Source organism: Plecotus auritus, assembly GCF_963455305.1.
Source record: "Plecotus auritus genome assembly, chromosome: 1".
NCBI lineage: Eukaryota > Metazoa > Chordata > Mammalia > Chiroptera > Vespertilionidae > Plecotus > Plecotus auritus.
This window is the reverse complement of record NC_137770.1, coordinates 66,606,120-66,632,781: the sequence shown is the minus strand read 5'-3', so window position 1 is coordinate 66,632,781 and position 26,662 is coordinate 66,606,120. Positions and strand designations below refer to the sequence as shown.

At 38.5% G+C, this 26,662-nt stretch overlaps 1 protein-coding gene and 1 pseudogene across 3 annotated transcripts in view; both read left to right on the top strand.

Annotated features, from left to right (window-relative positions):
- The window catches only part of SEMA6D (semaphorin 6D), a 606,507-nt gene that overhangs the window by 267,909 nt on the left and 311,936 nt on the right, over positions 1-26,662 (top strand). For both annotated transcript variants that reach the window (XM_080642311.1, XM_080642310.1), the window contains exon 3: positions 26,012-26,080. The gene's annotated coding sequence lies outside the window, so the exon portion shown is untranslated. The remainder of the gene's footprint in view (positions 1-26,011; positions 26,081-26,662) is intronic.
- Positions 5,615-6,441, top strand: LOC308234923 (galactose mutarotase-like; annotated as a pseudogene). Its single transcript has one exon. The product of its transcript is annotated as a galactose mutarotase-like (transcript).

Genomic DNA, 26,662 nt, shown 5'->3' with positions numbered 1-26,662 from the left:
CAATGTCCATGGGTCATATATATATGCATATAAGTTCTTTGATTAATCTCTTCCTGCCATGCTCAATTCATCAGTCCGTTTCATGCTTCCATGTCTCTGGATTTGTTTTGTTCATCAGTTTATTTTGTTCATTAGGTTCCACATATAAGTGAGATCATGTGTTACACATCTTTCTCTGACTGACTTATTTCACTTAGCATAATATTCTTTAGGTCCTTTCATGCTGTCTCAAAGGTTAAAATACTTGTTCTATTTAAAAAGTTGACATTTTAACAAAAAGTAACCTATATTATTTAACTTTAACAGTTTCTTAAAAATCCTGAAATAATTTTATTACATGATCATGGGATCAAGCGTGGGAAAGTATTTTATGTTATAAATAGCAAATTCTCTTTGATCAGTTTCTTTATTTTGGCATATTTTGGAGATCTTTATTGTCATTACCGTGAGTATTTTTAATTCAGACTGCTCAGGAATAAATACTTTAATTTCTGTTCAGTAATTTATTATGTTTATCAACACCAAATAATATTTATTAAATGGCAATATGAACACTTTTGCATTTTTAAATTAGTATATTTACAGTTGAAATCACCCTCCTGGATGTTTGTTTGTTTTAGTTAGTAATTTTATGGTCTCATTATTTTCTACATTCATCTTTACCTTCTCCTTTGTAATTTTTTTTTTAAAGAGAAAAACTAAAGCTCATCCCAGAGCAGATAAATATTAAGAATCATTATCATTATCATTTCTTGTTTCAAAGTTGAAGTGCTTTTTTAAAAGAAATCTGTGCTTTTTCAACTTCGTTCAGAATCTAAAACAATGTCAAATGTTTGCCAAGTTGGAAAGTAAAATATTAGGAGAAAATTTAATTTCCAAGTTCCCAAAAGGTCATGTTGAGGCAAATGAGAAAGATAAATTTAATTAGTTTCTTTTAAATAAAAATGACTTAAGTGCCCTTTAGATAAAAACACCATTTCAACAAATGTGTTCTAAACGGAAGTGACAAATTCTATTGCTTCAGGAACAGATATAAAAAAAAGTAAATCAACAATACTAAGCTCCACATAATAATCCACAGTAAGTCAGTAGAGGTTATGGCAACAGAGGCCTTGAAGGGTACAAATCAGCTATTAAAATGTCTGAGTTCATTATGTGCACAAAAGCTTTGTATCCTACAGAGAGAACAGAGCTGGGAATGGTACTTAGGGTCTGTCTATATTTCGTGCTCAGAGAAGAGGCCAATTTTAAGTAGTAACAGCATGTCTACAAGTTTTCAGTTTTATTTCCTGAACTAAAACAAATAGCCCCACTCCACAAAGAGGCAGACTCAGATGTCACTGGTGTGATCTATTTCAAAACATCTTGCTTTATCACAGGAACTACTTCTGACAACTCTTTTTCAAAAAGATTGCATAGGAGGGGATCAAGAGTGCGTGCAAGTCTCATCCTGTGGCCACAATTTCTGCATGCCGTACACAGCATGGGTGCCATTGCAGCTGAAGCAGCAAGGTAGAGAGATCCCATACAAACACCTATAGGAGATAGGAGCCCTTATTACAGAAGGCCCAGAAGGCAATGTTCTTTACAAAGCTCAGTCCCTATTGGTGATCTCTTTGGCTGTGAGTATCTGACATCCCAGTAATTGTGGTGACCACTGCTTCATTAGACCAAAGAACAAGTGAGCAAAAGCTGCTACTGAACTAGTGTTCTATGTAAGGCATGACCTGTGGACAGTCAGTGCAGAATATATAGTTTAAAACATTATCGGTTTGTTCATGCACTCAGTGAGCATCTAGAGAGAGCCTGATGGCTATGTACTAGGATCTGTGCTGGTAAGATTCAAATAGGAACCAAAGCCTACGAATCCCTGCCTTCTTAGATTTTTAGGGTACACTTTAATATACTTTAAGTACTTATGGTATAGTAACTGAGTTCTTGCCCATTAGGGATCCTTAGGGTGAAGCAGTTGTTTTCCTGAATGTAGCCTAATTTCTAAGGTAATTTCACAACTTGCCATTTCAATGTTTCCTGTTTTTATTCCTGGTACAAGGAATTTCTTTATTCCGCAAATGTGTATTGAACACCTTTTGCTAAGCAAATTTCTGGGGCAATAGATAGATCACTGTGCATGAAGACCACCTAGCAATAAAGTAATAAGCTATTTTGAGATGGGGCTTTGAGAATGCCTTCACAAAGAGTGATCAACTGAAAGACTTGTATGCGTGCATATAAGCATAACCAATGGACGCAAGAAACTGGGGGTGAGAGCATCTATGGGAGTGGGGTGGGGGGGCAATGGCAGGATATGGACACGTATGTAATAACTTAATCAATAAAAAAAGAGTGCATCATTCCTGCACGCACGGGTGCGCACACACACACACACACACGCGTTTTCATTCTATTATTTACACACAGGACACACTGAGGATTATATATATGATTGTTATTCACCTTAGCTATCTAATATGCCACCCTTTTATTTATATTTTTGATTGCTGAAGATTTTTCATTATAGAGCGACCCCATTTATTTATGTACTTATTTATTTTAATATGGAGAGAGAGAGAGAGAGAGAGAGAGAGAGAGAGAGAGAGAGAAGGAGATATCTGTTGTTCACTTACCTATGCATTCATTGGTTCATTCCTGCATATGCCTCTACCAGGGATCAAACCCAAAACCTTTTCTTTCATTATTCTTTTTTATTTTTAAAGATTATTAGAAAACAAAACTACATTCATTAATTATTTGACACAGTTGCAGGAAGCATCCACTATGTACTCTTACTTTGCTAGGTGGCAGCAGTAGAGTAGTAAGTAACATAGGCAGGGTTCTCTCTTCTCTGTGTTGCCTGTCATTGGTCCACTCTAATGCACCTGCTGTCAGAAACATGGAAAACAAATCCCTCCAGGAGTCAAATATTCAACACCAGGCTCCAAAGATCCAGTTCAGACCTGATAGTGGTTCTGTCCTATTTTCACACCCCTCCACGTTGCCCTACACCATGACCTTCACCCTAACAAGGACAAAGAGTTTGCTCTGAAGTTAATGAAGCTTAAGTTTCAAGAATCAATACTTGCCCAGGTAGCTTCAAGGCCCAGGTGACTTTACTTGCCCTACAAGAGACCCTAGTAATGGGTTCATATAATCATAAGTTCTCATAAAATTGGTGAAAGGAAAATATTTTATTGATTTTTTAAAAGGGGCACTTCATATTATGTAAGCTTCAGCTCACTCAACATCCCCCAAAAAGTAGTCCCTCTTGCACTCCATGATGATGATGATGAGGAGGAGGAGGAGGATTAATAGCTAATGTTATTGTGAGCTTCTTGAGTGCCATGCACAATGATAAGTGCTTTACCTCTGATCCCATATGACCCTATTGTTCTTTTGGACCTCACTAACAATGATATAAAACTAGCAGCAAGCCTTAGAAACAGAGGTTTGTGAGTAGCAAATACCCTGAATCGTGATTTAATCCCCAAAATAAAAATTTAAAAAATGAAGAGGTTTGTCCTAACTGGTTTGGCTCGGTGGTTAGAGCATCGGCCTGCGGACTGAAAGGTACCAGGTTCGATTCCGGTCAAGGGCATGTACCTTGGTTGTGGGCACATCCCCAGTAGGAGGTGTGCAGGAGGCAGCTGATCAATGTTTCTCTCTCAGCGATGTTTCTAGCTCTCTATCCTTCTCCCTTCCTCTCTGTAAAGAATCAATAAAATATATTTAAAAAATCAGGAGGTTTCCTTATAACAGTATTTCTGACCACAGGGTCTGTAGATCTCTATGATCTTAATGGAAAATGCAGGGTTGTATGAGCTTGGACAAGGAAAAAATATATCTTCATTTTCACTAACCTCTAACTGCAAATTTAACATTTCTTCAGTTATGAATGTAGGATCCAAATCACAGTAGGATTAGCAGTTCTTATGATTTTGTCATCAATAGAAATTACAAATGTTTTCATAACACATCATGTGGCAGAAATCTGGAAATATTATTTATGCTAAAATATTGCTTTAGATTTTAGTAATTACTAGTCCTGCTGCTAAATTTTTTTAATGTTTTAATAAAGAAGCACATTTATTATAGCAACGCAATTTTTTAAAAATATCTTGATAAACACGTTTCAGGATAATCGGTTTACTTTGTTGTCCTCTGCTTTGGTTATATGAACTTAATGAGAATATTCTAAGACGCATGCATAGATTTCACCAGACTGCTAATAGATGCAATGACACAAAATGAAAAGATTAAGGATTCTTGTGCACATCTACTTCTAGCAATGATGAGGGACGAGAGACTACATTTATGTACCCACCTTAAACAACTAAAAAAAATGGATAAAATATATAGAACAATAGTTTAAAGATATTGGACAATAGGTAACGTAAGATAATGATACCCATGAAAAGTAAAAAAAAAAAAAAATTAAATGAGGCAAGCCTTATGATTGTCTCAGCTTCCTGTCTCGAGTTTCCAGGAAGGGACACCTCAAACAGATCCCAGTAATTTCCCCAAATTGTGGAGATGGAATTGAAAATTCAGGGAGACCAACTATGCTAGAATTTACAAGGCAGACTACTGGAGAGGAGAGAGCTTCTCAGAGAGAGAGCTTTTGAAATCTCCAAGTGCTCTCCTTAAGTCTACTGTGTCCTGCTCAGGACAAGGATGTGATGAAATCACTATATCTGGAGAAAGAACCTATAAAGGATCAGGTGAAATAGTCCCAAGAGATCACACAAGGCTTGCAGTAATTTTTGTTACTATCAGTTATAGTGGAACAACCTGGTAATGCACAGGGCATTAGGTTAGAGCAGTGGTCGGCAAACTCATTAGTCAACAGAGCCAAATATCAACAGTACAACGATTGAAATTTCTTTTGAGAGCCGAAAACCAACTTCTGCGCATGGGCCATGAAGTTTCAATCACACTGTATGTGCACTCCTGCATGTGGTATTTTGTGGAAGAGCCACACTCAAGGGGCCAAAGAGCCGCATGTGGCTCGCGACCCGCAGTTTGCCGACCACTGGGTTAGAGCATTCAGGATTATATTGTCTTAGTAATGGTGAAAATTTAGCTCTAGCTGCATTGGTCTGCCATAGCAAAGCTTATTTGTAAGCTTTGAAAAGCTTACCAAATAATTTATTTGAGTATCAGGAAAAAAAACCTCAAACATATTTAAAAGAATATAAAAATATCCCGCATCCAAAAATGTAAAATTCATACGTTAATCATGTTGACATTTAACATGTTAAGCATTTAATAAAAATTTACTTATGCATGCAAAAAATCAAGGAAATACCATTATTAGGAGAAAAGATCAATCAATACTCAGAAATAAAGCAGATGAAAGAATTAGCACACAAGTATATTAAAGCAATATTATACATATATTCCACATGCTCAAAAAAGCAAAAGGAATATGATCATGTTGAGGAGACACATGGGAGATATTTAGAAAGATCCAAATAAAACAGAGATGAGAAATAACTGTATAACATTAAAAACACATAGGATGTGCCCCACCCCTTCTCCAGTGAACTTTTGTCGCTCCAAGTTTGGTGGCCGGAGTTGTAAGGCCAGGAGTAGCAGTGCACCTGAAGCTCTCCCCATGGTTTCAGTAACAAGATCTGAGTTTGGAGAGCTGTCCATGAGGGCAGGGACAGTGGATAAGTTCTGGCTGCAGTCAGACCTGCTGAGAGTGGACATCATCTCCTGGGGTTGCACCATCACAGCCCTAGAGGCCAAAGGCAGGCAGAGCAGAGCCTCAGATTTGGTGCTTGGCTTTGTCAAGTTGAATGGGATCCTCCAAAAGCAGCCCTACTTTGGAGCAGTCGTTGGCAAGATGGCCAACAGAATTGCCAAAGGAACATTTACATTAGATGGGAAGGAGTGTAAGCTGGCCATTAAGAATAGGCCCAACAGTTTTCATGGAGGCATCAGAAGGTTTGATAATGTCCTCTAGACTCCTCAGGTGCTGTCAAATGGCATCCACTTCTCACAGGTCAGTGCAGACAGTGAGGAAGGTTACCCTGGGGAGTTAAAAGTATGGGTAACATACACGCTGGTTGGTGAGGAACTCGTGGTCAGCTATCAAGCACAGGCCAATCAGACCACACCAGTCAATCTGATAAACCATTCTTTTTTCAACCTGGAAAGCCAGGGTTCCCTGAATATACTAGTATATGACCATGAAGTCACTATAGAATATGACGCCTTTTGCCTGTGGATGAAACCCTGATTCCTTCAGGAGAAGTTGGTCCAGTGCAAGGAACTGCATTTGATCTGGGGAAGCCAGTGGAGCTTGAGAAACACCTGGAGGAGTTCTGCATCAATGGCTTTGACCACACTGTGTGCATATGGAGAGAGGGAAGGAGATTTCTCTCTCTTCTTATTCTTAAGGGACTCCATCATGAGGACCCCATCTTCATGACTTAAAGTAACTCTATTTATCTCCCAAAGGCCCCATTTCAAAATGCCATTACATGGTAGGTCAAGGCTTCAATATATGAATTTGAGGGGGAACAAAGGGAGAAAGAGAAATAAAAAAGGGATGGGATAAATACAAAACAAAGAAGAGCATGCAAACTAAAACCACAATAAGCTATCACCTCACACCTGCCAGAGTGGCTATCACCAATAAATCAATAAACAACAAGTGCTGGTGAGGATGTAGAGAAAAGGGAACCCTTTTGCGTTGTTGGTGAGAATGTAGACTGGTGCAGCTACTATGGAAAACTATATAGAGTTTCCTCAAAAAATTGAAAATGGTACTATCTTTTGTCCTAGCTATATTCCTACTCTGGGAATATAGCCTAAAAACCCCAAAACCTTAATTCAACAGAATATATGCATCCCTATGTTCAATGTAGCATTATTTACAATAGCCAAGATCTGGAAACAGCCCAGGTGCCCATCAGTAGATGAGTGGATTAAAAAGCTGCGGTACATTTACACAATGGAATACTACTTAAGTGTAAAAAATGAAGGATATCTTACCTTTTTTGATGGACCTGTAGATTATTATGCTAAGAGAAATAAGCCAGTTAAAGAAAAATAAATACCATATGATCTTGCTTATATGTGGAATCTATGAACAAAATAGGCCTAATGCACGATATTCATGCAAGGGGCTTGGCCCCTGCCCACTGCCACGCTGCCTCTGCTTTGGCCCCCATCCACTGCTGTGGCTTCATCTGGAAGGTTGTCAGGAAGGATGTCCGGTTTAATTAGCATATTATGCTATATATATATATATATATATATATATATATATATATATATATATATTCTACCCAGTAACAGAAGGATACACATTATTTTCAAGAGCTCATGGAATCTTTACCAAGGTAGATGATATTTTGATCATAAAATATGCCTCTTTAATTTAAAAATAATTCTAAGCATATAAAGTATATTCCCTGAACACAGTGGAATAAAGTTAGAACTCAATAACAGAAAGATATCTGGCAAATCCCCAAATATTTGGAGACTAAACAAACATGCTACTAATTTACTTATGTGTCAAAGGAGAAATCAAAAGGGAATTCTGAATGAAAATAAAAACATGACAAATAAAAATGTGTGGGATGCCACCATCACAATGATTAGGAAAGAAGAATGGTCTCAAATCAATGGCCTAAGCTTCCACCTAAAGAAACTAAGGGGGATAAAAACAATTTAAAACAAAGTAAGCAAAAGAAAGGAAATAATAAGAATGTGAACCAAAACAATTTAAAAATTAAGAAAAAGACACCAGGGGAGTGAGGGCATGAGTGGGGGGGTGGGGGGCCAATGGGGGATAAGGACATATATGTAATACCTTAATCAATAAATAACAAAAAAAGAATGAAGTTAGACTCATACATTATACCATATATTAAAACAAAATAAAAAGGGATCAAAGAACTAAATATAAATATATGACTATCAATTAAATATGACAGGCAGTCCCTAAATTAATCCCCAGTGATTCCCACGTTCTTGTGTTCAAGCCTTTGTGTAACCCCTTCCCCTTAAGTGTGGATGGTACCTATGACTTGTTTCTATTGAATTAAATATGGTAAAGGTGATGGGATGTTCACTCCTGTAATTAGGTTATGTTATATGGCAAAGATGATGGGATGAAACTCCCATCATAATTTTACATTATGTAAAACTGTCATAGCAGACTTGAGTCAGACACTGTTATCATAGGCTCCATGGAGTAAGTGGCTATGTTGGAGAAATCCACATGGCAAGGGCATATAAACAATCTCTAGGAATTTCTGATAGCCACTATGACCTGAGAGCAGCCTTCAGCCAACAGCCAGCAAAAAACTATGCCCCTTAGTCAAACATCTTCAATGAAATGAATTTTGCCAGCAACCTAAATAAGCTTGAAATCAGATTCTTTCCGGTTGAGCCTCCAGAGGAAAACACAGCCCAGCACCTCCTTGATTGAAACCTTATAATATATTTTGCAGATTGAGTCAGTAAGACTCGCAGATGGATTGGATGTGGATTCAGTTGAAGGAGGGTCTGAGAGAGGGAAAGATCAGATCAAGAAGGATCTAGCTTGATTTGACACTAAGTGCATGGTGATTTACTTAACTAGGACAGACCATGGATTAACAGTGGGATGATGAGCAGGGATTCAAGAATTCTCTATTGACTGTACTAAGTTTGAGATACCTGTGATATCTGCAAGGAGAAATTTTAAATTGTAAAACTTGTAAAAAAAGACCTGCTATAAACAAATGATAGATTTTATTTCCTTCCTTTTTCTCCTACAGCCTTCCACTTAAACCATAGTAACAATTTCTGGTGAAAACTCTATTAAATTCTATTAAAAAAGATTTCATCTCCGTGGCAATACCAAAGATAACTAGCTGAGGGAAAATGTGGAGTAGTGAAGAATATACAGTATTTGGTCCTTCTACTTCAATTTCCTAAATAACACATGAATTTATGAAACAAAATCCATACCTAAAATCAATTCCACTAACTCCTCTATTGACCTTTTCAGCTCTCTAGATCCCTATTCAAATCCACAAGTCAGAGAGTTTTAAAGTCTCACATAGAGACTAAGAAAAATATCTATTTTCTAGGTTTTGTTAAGACATGTTTAGTTGGGTGAGGTTAAAGTTGTCTAATTAGCCATCCCAAAGCTGTGTCTTTCTCATTTGCAACCAAAGGACACTCAATTAAGAGGAGGAATTCTCCTCCTGCGAATTCTCAGGACTTATTTAGAAATTACTTAGAATCTAATTTTTATACCAGGGAGTCTAGTAGGAAGGAGCCAGGCTCATTACTGCTTATCAGAAATTACTTTTCATCTCAATTCCTTTTTTTACTTTGAAAAGCCAATTTTGATAAGAAGCGAAGATTTGAGACAACGAGAGAAAAATAGTTCCAAGCAGTGATCAATGAAGCCCAGTTAGCCAGGCTTATTTACAGTTGCTGAGAAATGTTCTTGCCAATGACCAAAACTTACAAAACAGTAAGTACCCTACTCTAAATGTGCTTTGGAAGCACTGAAGGAAATGATATATCTGCTATGATTAAAAGTACATCATGGGTTTCTATGCTTCAGGACGAAGGAGCAAAGACCCTGAAAATAGGTGATTTGTTAGTGTTACCTGATTGTGGGCTTTTTTCCTTCATTTTCCAATCTTTTTTCTAGAGAATGTTGTGAGCGGGGAGTGGGGGGCTTTGAAATGTATTGCAAAAATCCCATAATTTTTATTTAAACTGAAATAGAATCACCAAACTGTGCAAACAACAAATCTCAATTTGGGTAATTATTGTATTTATAGTAGATGTTGCAAATAACTATCTTAAATGTTTGGTACCGATAATTGTCTTAACATAGTGGAGAAGATATAATGATCTAGACTGATTCAATCAAATTTGCTTTGATCTTATGCAATCACTATTAATATTTTCCCTCAGTGGCCATATCAAGTCCTTTCCTTGGCCCACAAGTGTCCAGTGTGGTCTAAGTTTTGCCTACTTCCTCTTCCTGCTTCTTGCAAACCACTCCTCTCTCACTCTCTCCAGCCTTACTGGCCTTCTTGCTTCTTCTTGAACCAACTTATTTCCATCCTCGGATCTTTATACTTGCTCTTCTCTCTGCCTGAACCATTTTCCCCTTGGTCTCCATTGAATTTATTGCTACCTCCATGCAATTCTTAGTTTAAATGTGACCATCTCAGAGAGGCCTTTGGTGACCGACACATCATCTAATATTACTGCACTCCCATTTCCACCACTCAAAACAGTCATTCTCCATCTCATCATACCATCAATATTTCAAAGTAGCAGATACCTCACAATCTTTGAATTACCTTTATTCATTGGATTACTTGTTTATTGTCTGTGTCCCCTCAACATACATGCATGTGCACACACACACATAGATATAAACTCCATGAACACACAGACCTTGTACCTTCCCCATGCCCTTCGCCTTTATATTAGCAGTGCCTAAAACATCACTAGTGTAAAGCAGGCATTCTCTAATAGTTAAGTTGAATATGGTAGAACAAGAATCTGAGTTTTGTTGTCAAATTTGATAATCAAATGACAGTATTATGGCTGGCATTAGTAATTATAATTATTATTATTATAACTTCTCTAATTACTTCTTATTGATAGAGTGAGGTACATGGAATATCAGAAAGAGCTTCTTCTTGGAAAGTTAATCACTTTTTGTCATTGGATGAGTCATTCTATTTTGAAATGGAAAATCTGGTCCTCACATGTTAATTTAAGGATTAGCTAAGTCATCCTTAGTCACACACACACACACACACACACACACACACACATAAATATATTTCTTGACTCTCTGACATCAGAGATTAAATCCTTGTCTCTAATGAACTAAAATTAAGACAGCCAAGTTCTTTGGGGTTTCAGATAAAACAAAAACCACATTAGTTGTGATGTTTTATTGTTACTGTTTTTTCCTGTTTCTGTGAGCCATAACAAATTGTGATTACTCTGTTCACAGTGAATAGATAAAAGGCCTTCTTCTTTTCATTATTAAGGTTAGACAAGAATGCAGGTATGCTATCTCTTATAAAGATTACTTCACCTTTAGTGGAGAGGGGGGAGAATAAAGTAAAGCTAAAACCTGTTCTTCAAGAACTCGGCCCTGTATGTTGCTGGTCTGGCTTATAGTTCATTAAACCCCTTAGCAAAACAGATGGCATTGAAAGAAGCACGTGGGCAGAAAGGAACTGCCTGACCACGAAGAGATGTCGTACAAGACCAATTCAATAATACATATGTATGTGGGAAAGATATCTTTTTCAGAAAAGGCTTTTCAGTAAGTAAATAAGAATACCTCAGATTCCAGAAGGGGTAGTAACAATCTACCATAGCAATCACAGAAACAACCAAGTTCTAAATGTAATTAGTTTTTCATTTTTGTATGAGATTTTCAATTGCAAACTGGGTTACACAAGTGTACTCTGCATGGGGCTTCTAATTTTCCCCTTGAAATATTGCTCAAGCTGTTCTTCAGAGGCCCCACAATGTCCTACCTGGTGCTTCACAATTACCTAATTACATGCATCCTTTCCCTTGCAATGCAAAGTCTTCTCCTCCATAAACTCTTTCCTTTTCATCTCTGCTCATAACAAGTTCTCTTGATTCAGCTCCTATAGCCCTTACTGCATGTACATCTCATTTAAATCTTAACCTATCTAGTAGTTCTTAGTTTATTTTCAAATGGAAGGTGGTGCTGACCAGAGCAAATGGTAAGTATCTTTCAAAGCTCAAGAGCTGTATGGCCACAGCATATATCGAGGGCACACGAGAACCATGCCAGTGGGGCCCAAAGAGACAGATTTTAAAAAAATTAAAAAATTATATATATACTAGAGGCCTGGTGCATGAAATTTGTGCATGGGTGGGTCTTCAACCCAGCCTACACCCTCTCCAATCTGGGACCCCTTGAGGGATGATCCTGGTGGGATTGGGCCTAAACGGGCAGTCGGACATCCTTCTCACAATCCAGGACTGCTGGCTCTCAACTGCTCGCCTGCCTGCCAGCCTGATCACCCCCTAACCACTCCCCTGCCAGCCTGATTGATGCCTAACTGCTCCCCTGCTGGCGTGATTGCCCCTAACTGCCCTCCCCCTGCCAGCCTGGTCACCCCTAACTGCCCTCCCTTGCTGGCCTGGTCACCCCTAGCTGCCCTCCCCTGCTGGCCTGGTCCCCCTAACTGTCCTCCCCTTCTGGCCTGGTTGCCCCCAACTGCCCTCCCCTGCTGGCCTGGTTCCCCCCAACTACCTTCCTCTGCAGGCCTGGTTTCCCCCAACTGCCCTCCCCTGCAGGCCTGGTTCGCCCCAACTGCCCTCCCTCCCCTGCCTGCTTGATCGACCACAACTGCCCTCCCCTGCTGGCCATCCTGTGGTGGCCATCTTGTGTCCACATGGGGACGACCATCTTGTGTGTTGGAGTGATGGCCAATTTGCATATTACCTCTTTATTATATAGCACATTTACAGGTTCCAGAGATTAGAACATGGGTGTGTATTTTAGGGGTCACCATTCAATCTATATAGTGACCCTAACAAGAGATTTCAGTTTTTTGGAGCTACAGTTCCTCATCAGTAAGATGAGAACAATGACCCTTCATTGTCATGGCTGTTTAAATATATTTTCCATGTAAAACATGTTTTTCAGGGTCACATAAATGGTAAAAAGTATTTCTCTTGATGGACCACTCACTACTTTTATAATAAATGCAGCTCCTGCAGCACCTGGCCCCTAAAGGTATCTCAGATATACCTATTAAGAGATTTATTCAAATATCATATGACATTAGCCACCCACCCAACCCACTTTATATACCTGCTGTGATACCTGTCCTCTTTGCTGCCTGCCAAATCCCTGCACCAGTGCCCAGGTCCATGCAAAGGGCCAAGCTTCCTGATACCGGAAGGTCTGCCAGCAGTGTGTTCCACAGCAAGGTCTGACTTTCACTAGTCTGAGTGCTAAAATGATGCCATGAGAGGTGATGTGCTACCACTACTGTGACCTGGCTGGTTTACTCAAACTCTTAAGGTGCCAACGTTGCATTGTTTTCTTTGTAGTTTTCCATGTGCACAAACCACCCTGCCCCCTTGTCAAAATAGAAAGACTCTCATCTCTCTCTTCCTATTATGTAATTTAAATACCTCTTTAACTGACAAGTACCATATATGAGTCCATGCACAATTTGGTCAGAACATAAATCAAGGTAACAGTTTCATAGAGCGCCCTACCCATTGACAAATGAGAGACTGTCATGGACCATGTGGGTTTGTCTGAAGTAGTACTCTATTAAGAGGTTCTTAAATTTCTTGGGCAAAGAGATAAGTCCACAATTTTGCCAAATATGTATGAATTCCAGTAATACCTAGAGCTGAGATTCAAACTGGAATACTCCATTCCCATCTCTCCAACATTTTCTCTCCTTCCCTGTCACCCCACCCCCACAACTCACAAACACACAGTAAATACACTTTGTGCAGCACCTAGAATGTGGTAGGTGCCCAACAAATGCAAGACCTTCTTCTGTATGTACTCACAGGACTTTACACACATTAAGTAGTCAGTAAATATGCTTTGACCAGTGAATACCAGTAGGTGGATCTTTATTATACAAGAAAAATGGGAATATCTCTCATAAAATTATAGTCACTTAAGCTTGGCTTCTAACATCAACCTTGACCATTGCTAAACATCTGGTTATTAGAAATAAGCCCCTTAACATATACATTTATATATTGACGTGTGTAAATAATTGTCCATATGCCATTTAAGATTCTCATTTCCTAAAGAGTTGCTTTGCAATATTGCCAGTTGTAACCTACAAAGTGGAAAGGTCACTTTTGTTGAGTTGTATGAGTTCCCTGTAAATGTTGGAGATTAAACCCTTATCAGTGATAACATTGGCAAATATGTTCTCCCATACAGTGGGCTTTCTTGTTGTTTTGCTGATGGTATCTTTTGCTGTGCAAAAGCTTTTTATTTTGATGTAGTCCCATTTGTTTATTTTCTCTTTAGCTTCCATTGCCCTAGGAACAGTATCGGTGAAGAAGTTCCTTTGGCATATGTCTGAGATTTTGCTGCCTGTGGATTCCTATAGTATTTTTATGGTTTCCCGTCTTATGTTTAAGTCCTTTATCCATTTTGAGTTAATTTTTGTGTATGGTGTAAGTTGGTGGTCTAGTTTCATTTTTTTGCATGTATCTGTCCAATTTTCCCAACACCATTTATTGAAGAGACTGTCTTGACTCCATTGTATGTTCATGCCTCCTTTGTCAAATATTAATTGAGCATAGTAGTTTGGGTCGATATCTGGAGTCTCTATTCTATTTCATTGGTCTATATGTCTGTTCTTATGCCAGTACCAGGCAGTTTTGAGAACAGTGGCTTTGTAGTACAGCTTGATATCTGGTATTGAGATCCCAGCTACTTTGTTTTTCTTTCTCAGGATTGCTGTAGCTATTCGGGGTCTTTTTTTATTCCAGATGAATTTTTGGAGAGTTCTTTCTAGGTCTGTGAAATATGCCATTGGTATTTTAATGGGGAGTGCATTGAATCTATAGATTGCTTTGGGTAGTATGTACATTTTAATGATGTTGATTCTCCCAATCCATGAACACGGTATGTTCTTCCATCTGTTTACGTCTGCCTCTATCTCTTTTTTCAGTGTCCTGTAGTTTTTTGCATATATGTCTTTTACCTCTTTAGTTAAGTTTATTCCTAGGTATCTTAATTTTTTTGGTACGCTGGTAAATGGGATTGCTTTTTTAGTGTCTCTTTCTGTAAGTTCACTATTGGTGTATAGAAATGCCATAGATTTCTTGGCGTTAATTTTGTATCTTGTTACCTTGCCGAATTCATTTATTAAGTCTAAAAATTTTTTGATGGAGTCTTTAGGGTTTTCTATGTACAGTATCATGTCTTCTGCGAATAAGGACAGCTTTACTTCTTCTTTTGTAATTTGAATGCCTTTTATTCCTTCTTCTTGTCTAATTGCAATGGCTAATACTTCCAGTACTGTGTCGAACAGGAGTGGTGAGAGAGGGCATCCCTGTCTTGTTCCTGTTCTTAGGGGAAATGGTTTTAGTTTTTGTCCATTGAGTGTGATGCTGGCTGTGGGTTTATCATATATGGCTTTTATTATGTTGAGGTATGATCCTTCTATTCCCACCTTGCTGAGAGTTTTTATCAAGAAAGGGTGTTGGATTTTGTCAAATGCTTTTTCTGCATCAATTGATATGACTATGTGATTTTTATCTCTCAATTTGTTTATGTGATGTATCACATTTATTGATTTGAGGATATTGTACCATCCTTGCATCCCTGGGATAAATCCTGCTTGGTCATAGTGTTTTTGATGTACTGCTGGATCCAATTTGCTAGGATTTTGTTGAGGATTTTGGCATCTATGTTCATGAGGAATATTGGCCTGTAATTCTCTTTCATTGTGTTGTCTTTATCTGGTTCTGGTATTAGGGTGATGCTGGCTTCATAGAAGGAGCTTGGAAGTGTTCCTTCCTCTTGAATTTTTTGGAATAGTCTGAGGGGGATAGGTTTTAGTTCTTCCTTGAATGTTTGGTATAACTCTCCTGTGAAGCCGTCTGGGCCTGGGCTTTTGTTTGCTGGAAGCTTTTTGATGACTGCTTCAATTTCTTCCATAGTTATTGGCCTATTGAGATTTTTGATTCTTCCTGATTGAGTTTGGAAGGTTGTATTTTTCTAGGAATATGTCCATTTCCTCCAAGTTGTCTAGTTCGTTGGAATAGAGTTGTTCATAATATTTTTTAACAATCCTTTGTATTTCTGTGGGTTTTGTTGTTATTTCACCTCTATCATTTCTGATTTTGTTTATTTGAGTCCTCTCTCTTTGCTTCTTGGTGAGCCTGGCTAGAGGTTCATCAATCTTGTTTATCCTTTCAAAGAACCAGCCCTTGGTTTCATTGATCTTTTGTATTTGTTTGTTTGTTTGTTTGTTTGTTTGTTTTTGGTCTCTATGTCATTTATTTCTGCTCTGATCTTTATTATCTCCTTCCTTCTGCTCACTCTGGGCTTTCCTTGTTGCTCTCTTTCTAATTTTTTGAGTTGTAGCATTAGATGATTTACTACCATTTTTTCTTGCTTTTTGAGTTAGGCCGGTAGAGCTATAAACTTCCCTCTCAGGACTGCTTTCATTGTGTCCCATAGGTTTTGGATTGTTGTGTTTTTATTGTCATTAGTTTCCAGAATATTTTTAATTTCTTCTTTGATCTCATTGGTGACCCAATAAATATTTAATAACATGCTATTCAGCTTCCAAGTGTTTGAGTTGAAATGCTTTTTAGATGCCAAAATGTTCAAATTTCACAGAGAAAAAATAAATATAAGAATTTTGATTCTTGTTTTAGAAATGGAAACCTAAAGACCTAGAAAATCATAACTTTCTCACATCAACATAAAGGCCTTGTGCCTTCCCTGATTCAAAGTTGGATCATTTCAGAAGCAGTGTGCCAAGTTTCAAGCATTTATTGTGATTTATGTTTCACGGATCAATAATCATCTCTTACCCCTAAAATCATTCTGGATTGACACACTTCAGATCTGCTTGAGGCCAAGCGAATTAAAGTAATTATAAAGTAAACATATTGGTATTTATGCTAATGCTTGCTAGAAAATGCAACCTGGAGAATGTGAATTGCCATAAAGCCCTAAACCCAGTGTGTTCTCATCAAACATTTGAAGACTGAAAACACAAGAAGGGTTGAAAATTTGTGGGGGAAAAACAAGTCAAAAATGTTAGCTAAATGGTAGCTTTAGAAGTTGAGTAAGGGATGGAAGAATGTAAAAGGCTGTTTAATTAGGGGAAAGCTTGTAAGAGTTGATCTAGATATATAAGAAATGGGAGTAGGATGGTTTCTCTACCTCCGTCACATCCCTTTTATACATTATAGCATTTCACTTGGGGCATTGTCTCTTTTCTTTTTCTGACAGAATATTAAGGGAAAAAAACCTGATGTAATTCTTTAGCATTTTGGGTTTCTGTAGGGCCTAAACAGACTGCGTTGGTGCTATTTAGTAGACTTGATGTGTCTGGTAGAGCAGCAAATAGAAAAAAGACAAGTCTGAATCTCTTCCCTACTAGCAATGTGATCTGGAAAAAGTTTGTTTGCTTCTGTGGACAGTAATAATATTGACATGTTTGTTATGAGGTTCAGATGACACAGTTATGGAACAGTGCTTGGCTGGTGCACATGTTATATAAATAGTGAACTGTGCTACTGTTTATCACTTACTGTGCAAGACCTGATACTTTCTTGTTGGAAATATACTATTCCAATCAAGTAAATCAGTAGCTTCAACCTCCTTTCTAATTTGAAATTATATGCCCAGCCAGAGTGCCTCAATTGTTGAGCATTGACCTATGAACCAGAAGGTCATGGTTTGATGTCCAGTCAGGGCACATGCCCAGGTTTTAGGCTCAATCCACAGTGGGGGGTGTGCAGGAGGCAGCAGATCAATGGTTCTCTCTCATCATTGATGTTCCTATTTCTCTATCCTTTACCCTTCATCTCTGAAATCAATAAAAAATATATTTAAAGGATAAAATTATATGCTGTATCCTATATAATAAAAAGCTAATATGCAAATAGACCAAATGTTGGAACAACCAACCAACCAACCAGTCGCTATGACGTGCACTGACCACCAAGGGGCACACACGGAACATGGCGGGCTTCCCCTGCTGCAGGATGGTGGAGGAGGTGAGCAGGGGTGCCAGACCAAGGCGGGGTGCTGGTCACTGTCATCGGGGTGAGCCTCTGATGGTTACTGAAAATTCTTTCCTTCTGCCTGGTACTTGCACCTGCTGCATCAGCGGGCAAGAGCAGTGGCTGCTGGCCCTGATTGCCCCTCAGTGCTTCTCCATCTCCCACTGCACCAGAGGGTCAATTGGAGCCGGCAGCCGCCTCTCACACCTACTGCTGGCGATGGTCCCACTCGCACCCACTGCCAGCGCCAGAGCTGCTGCTCGCACCCACTGTTGGTGCCCAGCACTGGTCCCGATCGCTCAGCGCCACCAGAGGGTGTAAGTGGAGGCTGCCAGCCCCGATCGCCCCTGAATGCTTCTCTACCAACCCCTACTCCTGAGGGGCGATCGGGGCAGCAGCCACCACTTGTGTCTTCTGATGGTGCTGGCCCTGCTCATAACCACTGCTGGCGTCAGCCCCAGACGCTCCGCGCAGTCAGCAGGTGTGAGCGGGGCCTGTGGCTTCAGTGCGTGAGAGCAGTGGTGGCTGGAGCAGGGCTGCCGGCAGATGGGACCAGGGGCCGCGGTGGGAGGGGCCAAGCAAGGGCAAGGAGTATAGGCCAAGACTCTCCCCTGTGCCCACCGCAGCCTCGTGGTCCACAGTTCCTTTCAAGGTGAACGAATTTGTGCACTGGGCCCCTAGTTATATATGTTTATGTATATACCTATACCAAAAATATGTGTACATGAATGTATATATACATATTTTTCATATCTATTATTCTTCATTGTTGAAAAAATCAAGGTGCTGACAGTGATTTCCATTAACAGAGTTTTCTCACAATAGCAGATTTGGCTGGAGTTGTCAGCTTTAGTAGAAATGCAGACTATTTCAATCATTGTGATTGAACAGGGCATAAAATGGTCTGGAGACATTCCTTTAAACTTTGAGTACTGGGAAGTCGGAGGGAAAAATGGCAGTGGAATAGACAGACATGTCCCGAGCCTTGTCCCAGAGCAGATAGAAAGAACAGCTGAGGGTCACACAGGGAGTGTTTGTTGGAGAGAGTGAGTTAATTAACCAGGCACCCGGAGAAGAGAGATCATGGGGAGACAAAGAAACAGCCCACATAGGAAAGAAAAGCAGGCATCACCAGAAAAGGAACTAAACCAAATGGAGGCAAGCAACCTGCCAGAGAAAGAATTCAGAGAAATGGTCATAAGGTGGCTGAAAAGAATGGAAGACAAATTCAATAATATGTATAAGAACCAAGAGGAAATGAAGAAGAACCAAGAAGAAATTAAAAATGACATCGCTGCTGTAAAGAACTCAATAGAAAGCATCAAGAGTAGACTAGAAGAAGCAGAGGACTGCATCAGTGGGCTAGAAAACAAGGTAGGAAAAAATACCCAAGTAGAGCAGCTTCTACAAAAAAAAAAATAATAATAAAAAAAAAATTAAAAAGCAGGAGGAGAGCCTAAGGGAACTTTGGGACAACACAAAACAAAACAACATCCACATAACAAGGGTTCCAGGAGGAGAGGAAACTGAGCAAGGAATAGAAAACCTGTTTGAAGAAATAATGACAGAAAACTCCCCTGATATAGGGAAGAAAAAACCCACACAAATACAAGAAGCTCACAGAGTCCCAAGCAGAATGAACCCCAAAAGAACAATGCCAAGGCACATTATAATTAAATTGGCAAACACCAATGACAAAGTAAGAATCTTAAAAGTGGCCAGAGAGAGACAGAATGTTACCTACAAAGGAAACCCCATCAGACTAGCAACTGATTTCTCAACAGAAACTCATCAGGCCAGAAGGGAATGGAATGAAATATTCAAAGTCATGCAAGGGAAGGGTCTGAATCCAAGAATACTGTACCCAGCAAGGCTATCAATCAAAATTGAAGGTGAAATCAGGAGCTTCACAGACAAAAAAGGACTAAGGGAATTTATTACCACCAAACCAGCAATGCAAGAAATGCTAAAAAGTCTACTGTAAAAAAAAGAAATAGGAAGTGAAGAAAGAACACAGGGGTAAAGAATAAAAATGGCGACAAATAAGTACCTATCAATAATAACTTGAAATGTAAATGGATTAAATGCCCCAATCAAAAAACATAGCATAATGGATTGGATAAGAAAACATGACCCATATATCTGCTGTCTACAAGAAACCCACCTCAGAAAAAAAGATGCACACAGACTGAGGGTGAAAGGATGGAAAAAGGTTTTTCAGGCAAATGGGAATGAAAAAAAAAGCTGGGGTAGCAATACTTATATCTGACAAATTAGATCTCAAAGTGAATGACATAAGAAGAGATAAGGAAGGCCACTTCAAAATACTAAAGGGAGCAATCCAACAAGAAGAAATAACTCTGGTAAACATATATGCACCCAATACAGGAGCACCCCAAAACATAAAAAAACTCCTGGAAAGTATCAAGGGAGAGATTGACAGTAATACAATCATAGTAGGAGACTTTAATACCCCACTATCACCATTGGACAGATCCTCTAAACAAAAAAATCAGCAAAGAAACATCAATCCTAAATGACTCACTAGACCAGATGGAATTGACATCTTCAGAACATTTCACCCCAAAGCCACGGAATATACATTCTTTTCAAGTGCACATGGGTCATTTTCAAAGATAGACTATATGTTGGGTCATAGGCAAAGTCTCTTCAAATTCAGGAAGATAGAAATCATGTCAAGCATCTTCTCAGATCACAGTGGCATAAAACTGGAAATCAATTACAATAAAAACAATCCAAAAAAATCAAACACATGGAGGCTAAACAGCATGCTATTAAACAATGACTGGGTTACCAGAGAGATCAAAGAAGAAATAAAAAACATCATGGCAACAAATGACAATGAAAACACAACAATCCAAAATCTATGGGACACAGCGAAAGCAGTCTTGAGAGGGAAGTTCATAGCTCTATAAGCCTATTGCAAAAAACAAGAAACAATGGAAATAAATTACCTAACCCTACAACTCAAACAGTTTGAAAAAGAGCAACAAGAAAAGTCCAGTGTAGGCAGAAGGAAGGAAATAATAAAGATCAGAGCGGAGATAAACGACATTGAGACCAAAAATATATATATATATATATATATATATATATATATATATATATATACACATACATATATATATATATATATATATATATATATATATATATATACAAAAGATCAACAAAATTAAGAGTTGGTTCTTTGAAAGGATAAACAAGATTGATGAACCTCTAGCCAGGCTCACCAAGAAGCAAAGAGAGAGGATCCAAATAAACAAAATCAGTAATTAAAGAGGAGAAAAAACAACAGACCCCACAGAAATATAAAGGATGGTTAAAAAATATTATGAACAATTCTATGCCAACAAACTGGACAACCTGGAGGAAATGGACATATTCCTAGAAAAACACAACCTTCCAAAACTCAATCAGGAAGAATCTAAACATCTCAGTAGGCCAATAACCATGGAAGAAATTGAAGCAGTCATCAAAAAGCTTCCAGCAAACAAAAGCCCAGGCCCAGACGGCTTCACAGGAGAGTTATACCAAACATTCAAGGAAGAACTAAAACCTATCCCCCTCAGACTATTCCAAAAAATTCAAGAGGAAGGAACACTTCCAAGCTCCTTCTATGAAGCCAGCATCACCCTAATACCAGAACCAGATAAAGACAACACAATGAAAGAGAATTACAGGCCAATATTCCTCATGAACATAGATGCCAAAATCCTCAACATAATTCTAGCAAATTGGATCCAGCAGTACATCAGAAAGATCATACACCATGTCCAAGCAGGATTTATCCCAGGGATGCAAGGATGGTACAATATCCTCAAATCAATAAATGTGATACATCACATAAACAAATTGAGAGATAAAAATCACATAGTCATATCAATTGATGCAGAAAAAGCATTTGACAAAATCCAACACCCTTTCTTGATAAAAACTCTCAGCAAGGTGGGAATAGAAGGATCATACCTCAACATAATAAAAGCCATATATGATAAACCCACAGCCAACATTGTACTTAATGGGCAAAAACTAAAACCATTTCCCCTAAGAACAGGAACAAGACAGTGATGCCCACTCTCACCACTCCTGTTCGACATAATACTGGAAGTATTAGCCATTGCAATTAGACAAGAAGAAGGAATAAAAGGCATTCAAATTACAAAAGAAGTAGTAAAGCTGTCCTTATTTGCAGATAACATGATATTGTAAATAAAAAACCCAAAAGACTCCATCACAAAACTAATGGACTTAATAAATGAATTCAGCAATGTAGCAGGATACAAAATTAACGCCAAGAAATCTATGGCATTTCTATACACCAATAGTGAACTTACAGAAAGAGACACTAAAAAAGCAATCCCATTTACCAGCGTACCAAAAAAATTAAGATACCTAGGAATAAACTTAACTAAGGAGGTAAAAGACATATATGCAAAAAACTACATGACACTGAAAAAAGAGATAGAGGCAGATGTAAACAGATGGAAGAACATACCATGTTCATGGATTGGGAGAATCAACATCACTAACATGTCCATACGACCCAAAGCACTCTATAGATTCAATGCACTCCCCATTAAAATACCAATGGCATATTTCACAGACCTAGAAAGAACTCTCCAAAAATTCATCTGGAATAAAAAAAGACCCCGAATAGCTACAGCAATCCTGAGAAAGAAAAACAAAGTAGCTGGGATCTCAATACCAGATATCAAGCTGTACTACAAAGCCACTGTTCTCAAAACTGCCTGGTACTGGCATAAGAACAGACATATAGACCAATGAAATAGAATAGAGACTCCAGATATCGACCCAAACTACTATGCTCAATTAATATTTGACAAAGGAGGCATGAACATACAATGGAGTCAAGACAGTCTCTTCAATAAATGGTGTTGGGAAAATTGGACAGATACATGCAAAAAAATGAAACTAGACCATCACCTTATACCATACACAAAAATTAACTCAAAATGGATATAGGACTTAAACATAAGATGGGAAACCATAAAAATACTAGAGGAATCCACAGGCAGGGAAATATCAGACAGACGCCAAGCAATTTCTTCACCGATACTGTTCCTAGGGCAATGGAAGCTAAAGAGAAAATAAACATATGGGACTACATCAAAATAATAAGCTTTTGCACAACAAAAGAAACCATCAGCAAAACCACAAGAAATCCCACTGTATGGGAGGACATATTTGCAAATGTTATCACTGATAAAGGTTTAATCTCCAACATCTACAGGGAACTTATAGAACTTAATAAAAGGAAGATAGATGATCCAATAAAAAAAATGGGCAACGGACCTAAATAGAATCTTTTTGAAAGAAGATGGAAGGCCAAGAGACATATGAAAACATGCTCAAAGTCACTAATTATCAGAGAGATGCAAATCAAAACAACAATGCGGTACCATCTCACATCTGTCAGAATGGCAACCATCAACAAATCAACAAAGGACAAGTGCTGGCGAGGATGTGGAGAAAAAGGAACTCTTTTGCACTGCTGGTGGGAATGCAGACTGGTGCAGCCACTGGGGAGATGAGTATGGAGCTTCCTCAAAAAACTAAAAATGGAGCTCCCATTTGACCCAGTAATCCCACTTCTGGGAATATATCCCAAGAAACTAGAAACACCAATCAGAAAGGATATATGCACCCCTATGTTCATAGCTGCATAATTCACCATAGCTAAGATTTGGAAACAGCCTAAATGCCCATCAGCAGATGAGTGGATTAGAAAACTATGGTACATCTACACAATGGAATACCACACTGCTATAAAAAAGAAGGAATTCTTACCACTTGCGGCAGCATGGATGGACCTGGAGAGCATTATGTTAAGTGAAATAAGCCAGGCAATGAAAGAAAAATACCACATGATCTTAGATACAGAGGCAGTAAAGCACCGAGCAGACTGTCAAATTACAGCGGGAAGGCTGGGGAGTGTTGGGGAGAGAGGGAAATAGATCAGCCAAAGGACTTATATGCATGCATATAAGCACACCAATGGACACAAGACACTGGGGAGGTGGGATGAGGGCATGCGACAAGGGGTAGGGGAGGCTGGGAGAAGGTCAATGGGGGGAACAAAAAGGAGATATATGTGCTAATATATGTAATATTTTAAACAATAAAAAAAACAACTTTGAGTACTATTTCAGCCAGGAAACTGGCAATGAGAAGCAAAAATCATCAGATTCGTAACCTTAGTTTAAGGGAATGATCTCTGGCATCTGAGGAGGGAGAAAGTCAAAGACCTGCTATCAGCCAAGAAGAAAACCCTGGAAGAGATTATATTAGGTGTGAAGTGAGCTGTGCTATGGGCAAAAAGTGCAGAGCAAAGAGGGAACTTTTCCTAAGACTACTTGCTTATCTCAACCCCTTATGTTATACTATTCACAGCTGATAGATTGCAGGCACTAAAGCAACACTTTTCCTTGGTTATCTTTAAAGCAATGATATCAAGAAAGTACAGATGGCCCAACTGGTGTGCTGTTGGTTGGGCATCGCCCTGTACACTACAAGGTTGCTGGTTCAATTCCCAGTCAGGGCACATACCTGGGGTGTAGTTTTGATCCCGGGTTGGGGAATGTATGGAAGGCAACCGATCAATCATCAGTTTCTCACCTCTCTCTCTCTCTCTCTCTCTCTCTTTCCCCAACCCCGCCTTTGTCTAAGCAAAGCATTTCCTTGGGTGATGATTACCTTGGGTGATGATTAAAAAACAACCTTATAAAAAAAAGAAAGCACAGAAACATTATCAATATACAATAACCAATATTTGAATGGTACAGATGAAATTACCCCACAACTGGTAGACACTCGGGCCGGAGGAAAGAGCCATGCCTCTGGGCTGCACCCATTTTCCATTTACCTTCCCTAGCCCGCTGGAATCCATTCAGGATGGTTCCCAGGACAAAGCCCTTCTACCACACCCCTCCAGGACCCCTCAGAGTTTTCTCAGTAGAAAGGTTTCCCTTGATTTCCTTTTCCATTAACCCTTGAAGTCTTGAGATCTGTGGGTACAGCTAGTCTGTCATTATCAGCATAATTTATTACTTAGTTTAGGTAAGCAACCCATCTTTTCTGAACCCAGTGGTGTACCAAGTGGGAGGTGGTCAGAGCTATCTGCTGGTGCAGAGTATTTTATCATTGACATAGTTAAGAATTGTCAGTGAGTGGTGATGATAAAAGGCAAATCAACTTTTAGTCAGATATATTGTTTTTAAATTCTCTACAGAAGGCCATCCCCTTATTGTCTAAACTTCAGGCAGATCTCCAGCCTTGGACTGCCATTGTCTAAACCCTGAGAATTCTGGAACTATTGCTCTAAGTTTGATTTTTAGGGGGCGGGGCAGGAGTAGGAACATCACAATGGCCTTTAGTGTTTTGTTTTTATTCTCAGAGGAATTTTTTTTAAGTCAAGACATTTAAACCTGTTCAGTTATGCATTCACAAGTATTTGTGGAGTACTGTTAGACATATCCCTGTGCTAGATAATAGAACTAAAATTAACATAAAAATAAGTGACTGTTTGGAAGTAGTTTCAAAATTCCTATGTATGCTTACCTGTCCTATTTATATAAATAGATTGCCCAAATATGGTCACCTACATGATTTTTCCTAAATTGGTATATCAAAAGTACTGTTATTTGCTTAAGATTTTCTTTAAATTGATACATTCTTAAATTTAAAACCATTTTAAAGGGATATACTTTGTCTCTAAGTAGGTAAATGGAAATTCCTATGGTTTGTGATAAATAGAAGATATGTAAATATAAATACAATGGAAACAAGCCTGATTAATAAGCTATAGCTGAATCTTATTGTCTGTCAAGACCTCCGTTTTTTAAAAGAGAGGTTAGCAAAGATAAGGACACGCTTTAACTTTTTCCCTTAAAGTCATCAAAATTATTGAGAAGGAAATAGCATTATGATGTGCCTTGTTTCATCTAACATGGTCTTATTACCTACAATAACCACATTGTATGCTTTCAAAGCCTCTGTATGAGGCTATTGCCTCACTTACTGGTTTTGTGTAGAGAAATATTTTTTATTGAAGGCCAGGAATGCTTAGTTAATAGAGATTGTGAATCTAACTTTATTTATTTTTCTCTTTCTTTAGTCATTTGTAGGCAGTGCTTTGTCACTGCAGCTGTAGCTGTCCTAATGTCTTCTTGTTCATTTTCTTTTCTGTTTTCTGTAGAATGTGGAGTCCTGGATTTCTTGACCACAGATTGACAACCTGAAATCCTAAAGACGAGGACTCCTAACAGTAAGGCATGGGTCTCTTCCACATGGAATGAAAATATTGTTTGACTGAAATTTGAACTTGGGAGATTCATTCTTCTTTGGGGAATTTATATCATATAATTTGGCTTTTTGCCTTATACTGGCACTAGACATGCTTAACTAAGTGGTCAGGTTAGATTAGCTTTCCAGATTGTATTCTTGATTTAGTATAGATCAAAATTCAGGTTTTATTATAATTTTTAAACCCTCTTTGCCCGTTTAGAAAAACACAATAGGATGAGAATAAAGATAAATAATAGAAGCACTGCTTGGAACTTATCATTTGAATAAAAATTTAGGTCAGTTTGCTGCTTTCCATACTCTAAAAAAGCTTTATGGAGGTGCTTCCAAATTTTAATTAATGTAAAATGTATTGTTTCAGTAACTAAATATATGCACTGTAATGACCATGCCTGGCAGGCAATCTATGGAGCAGGGCAAGTTGTGTAGAGTGAATAGAGGAAAATACTCCTGATTTTCAACAAGTATTAAGAGTAGAATCAACTGAGTACCAAGAAAGACTGCTAATTGACTGGGACATGTGACTAGTTAGTCTTATCAATAG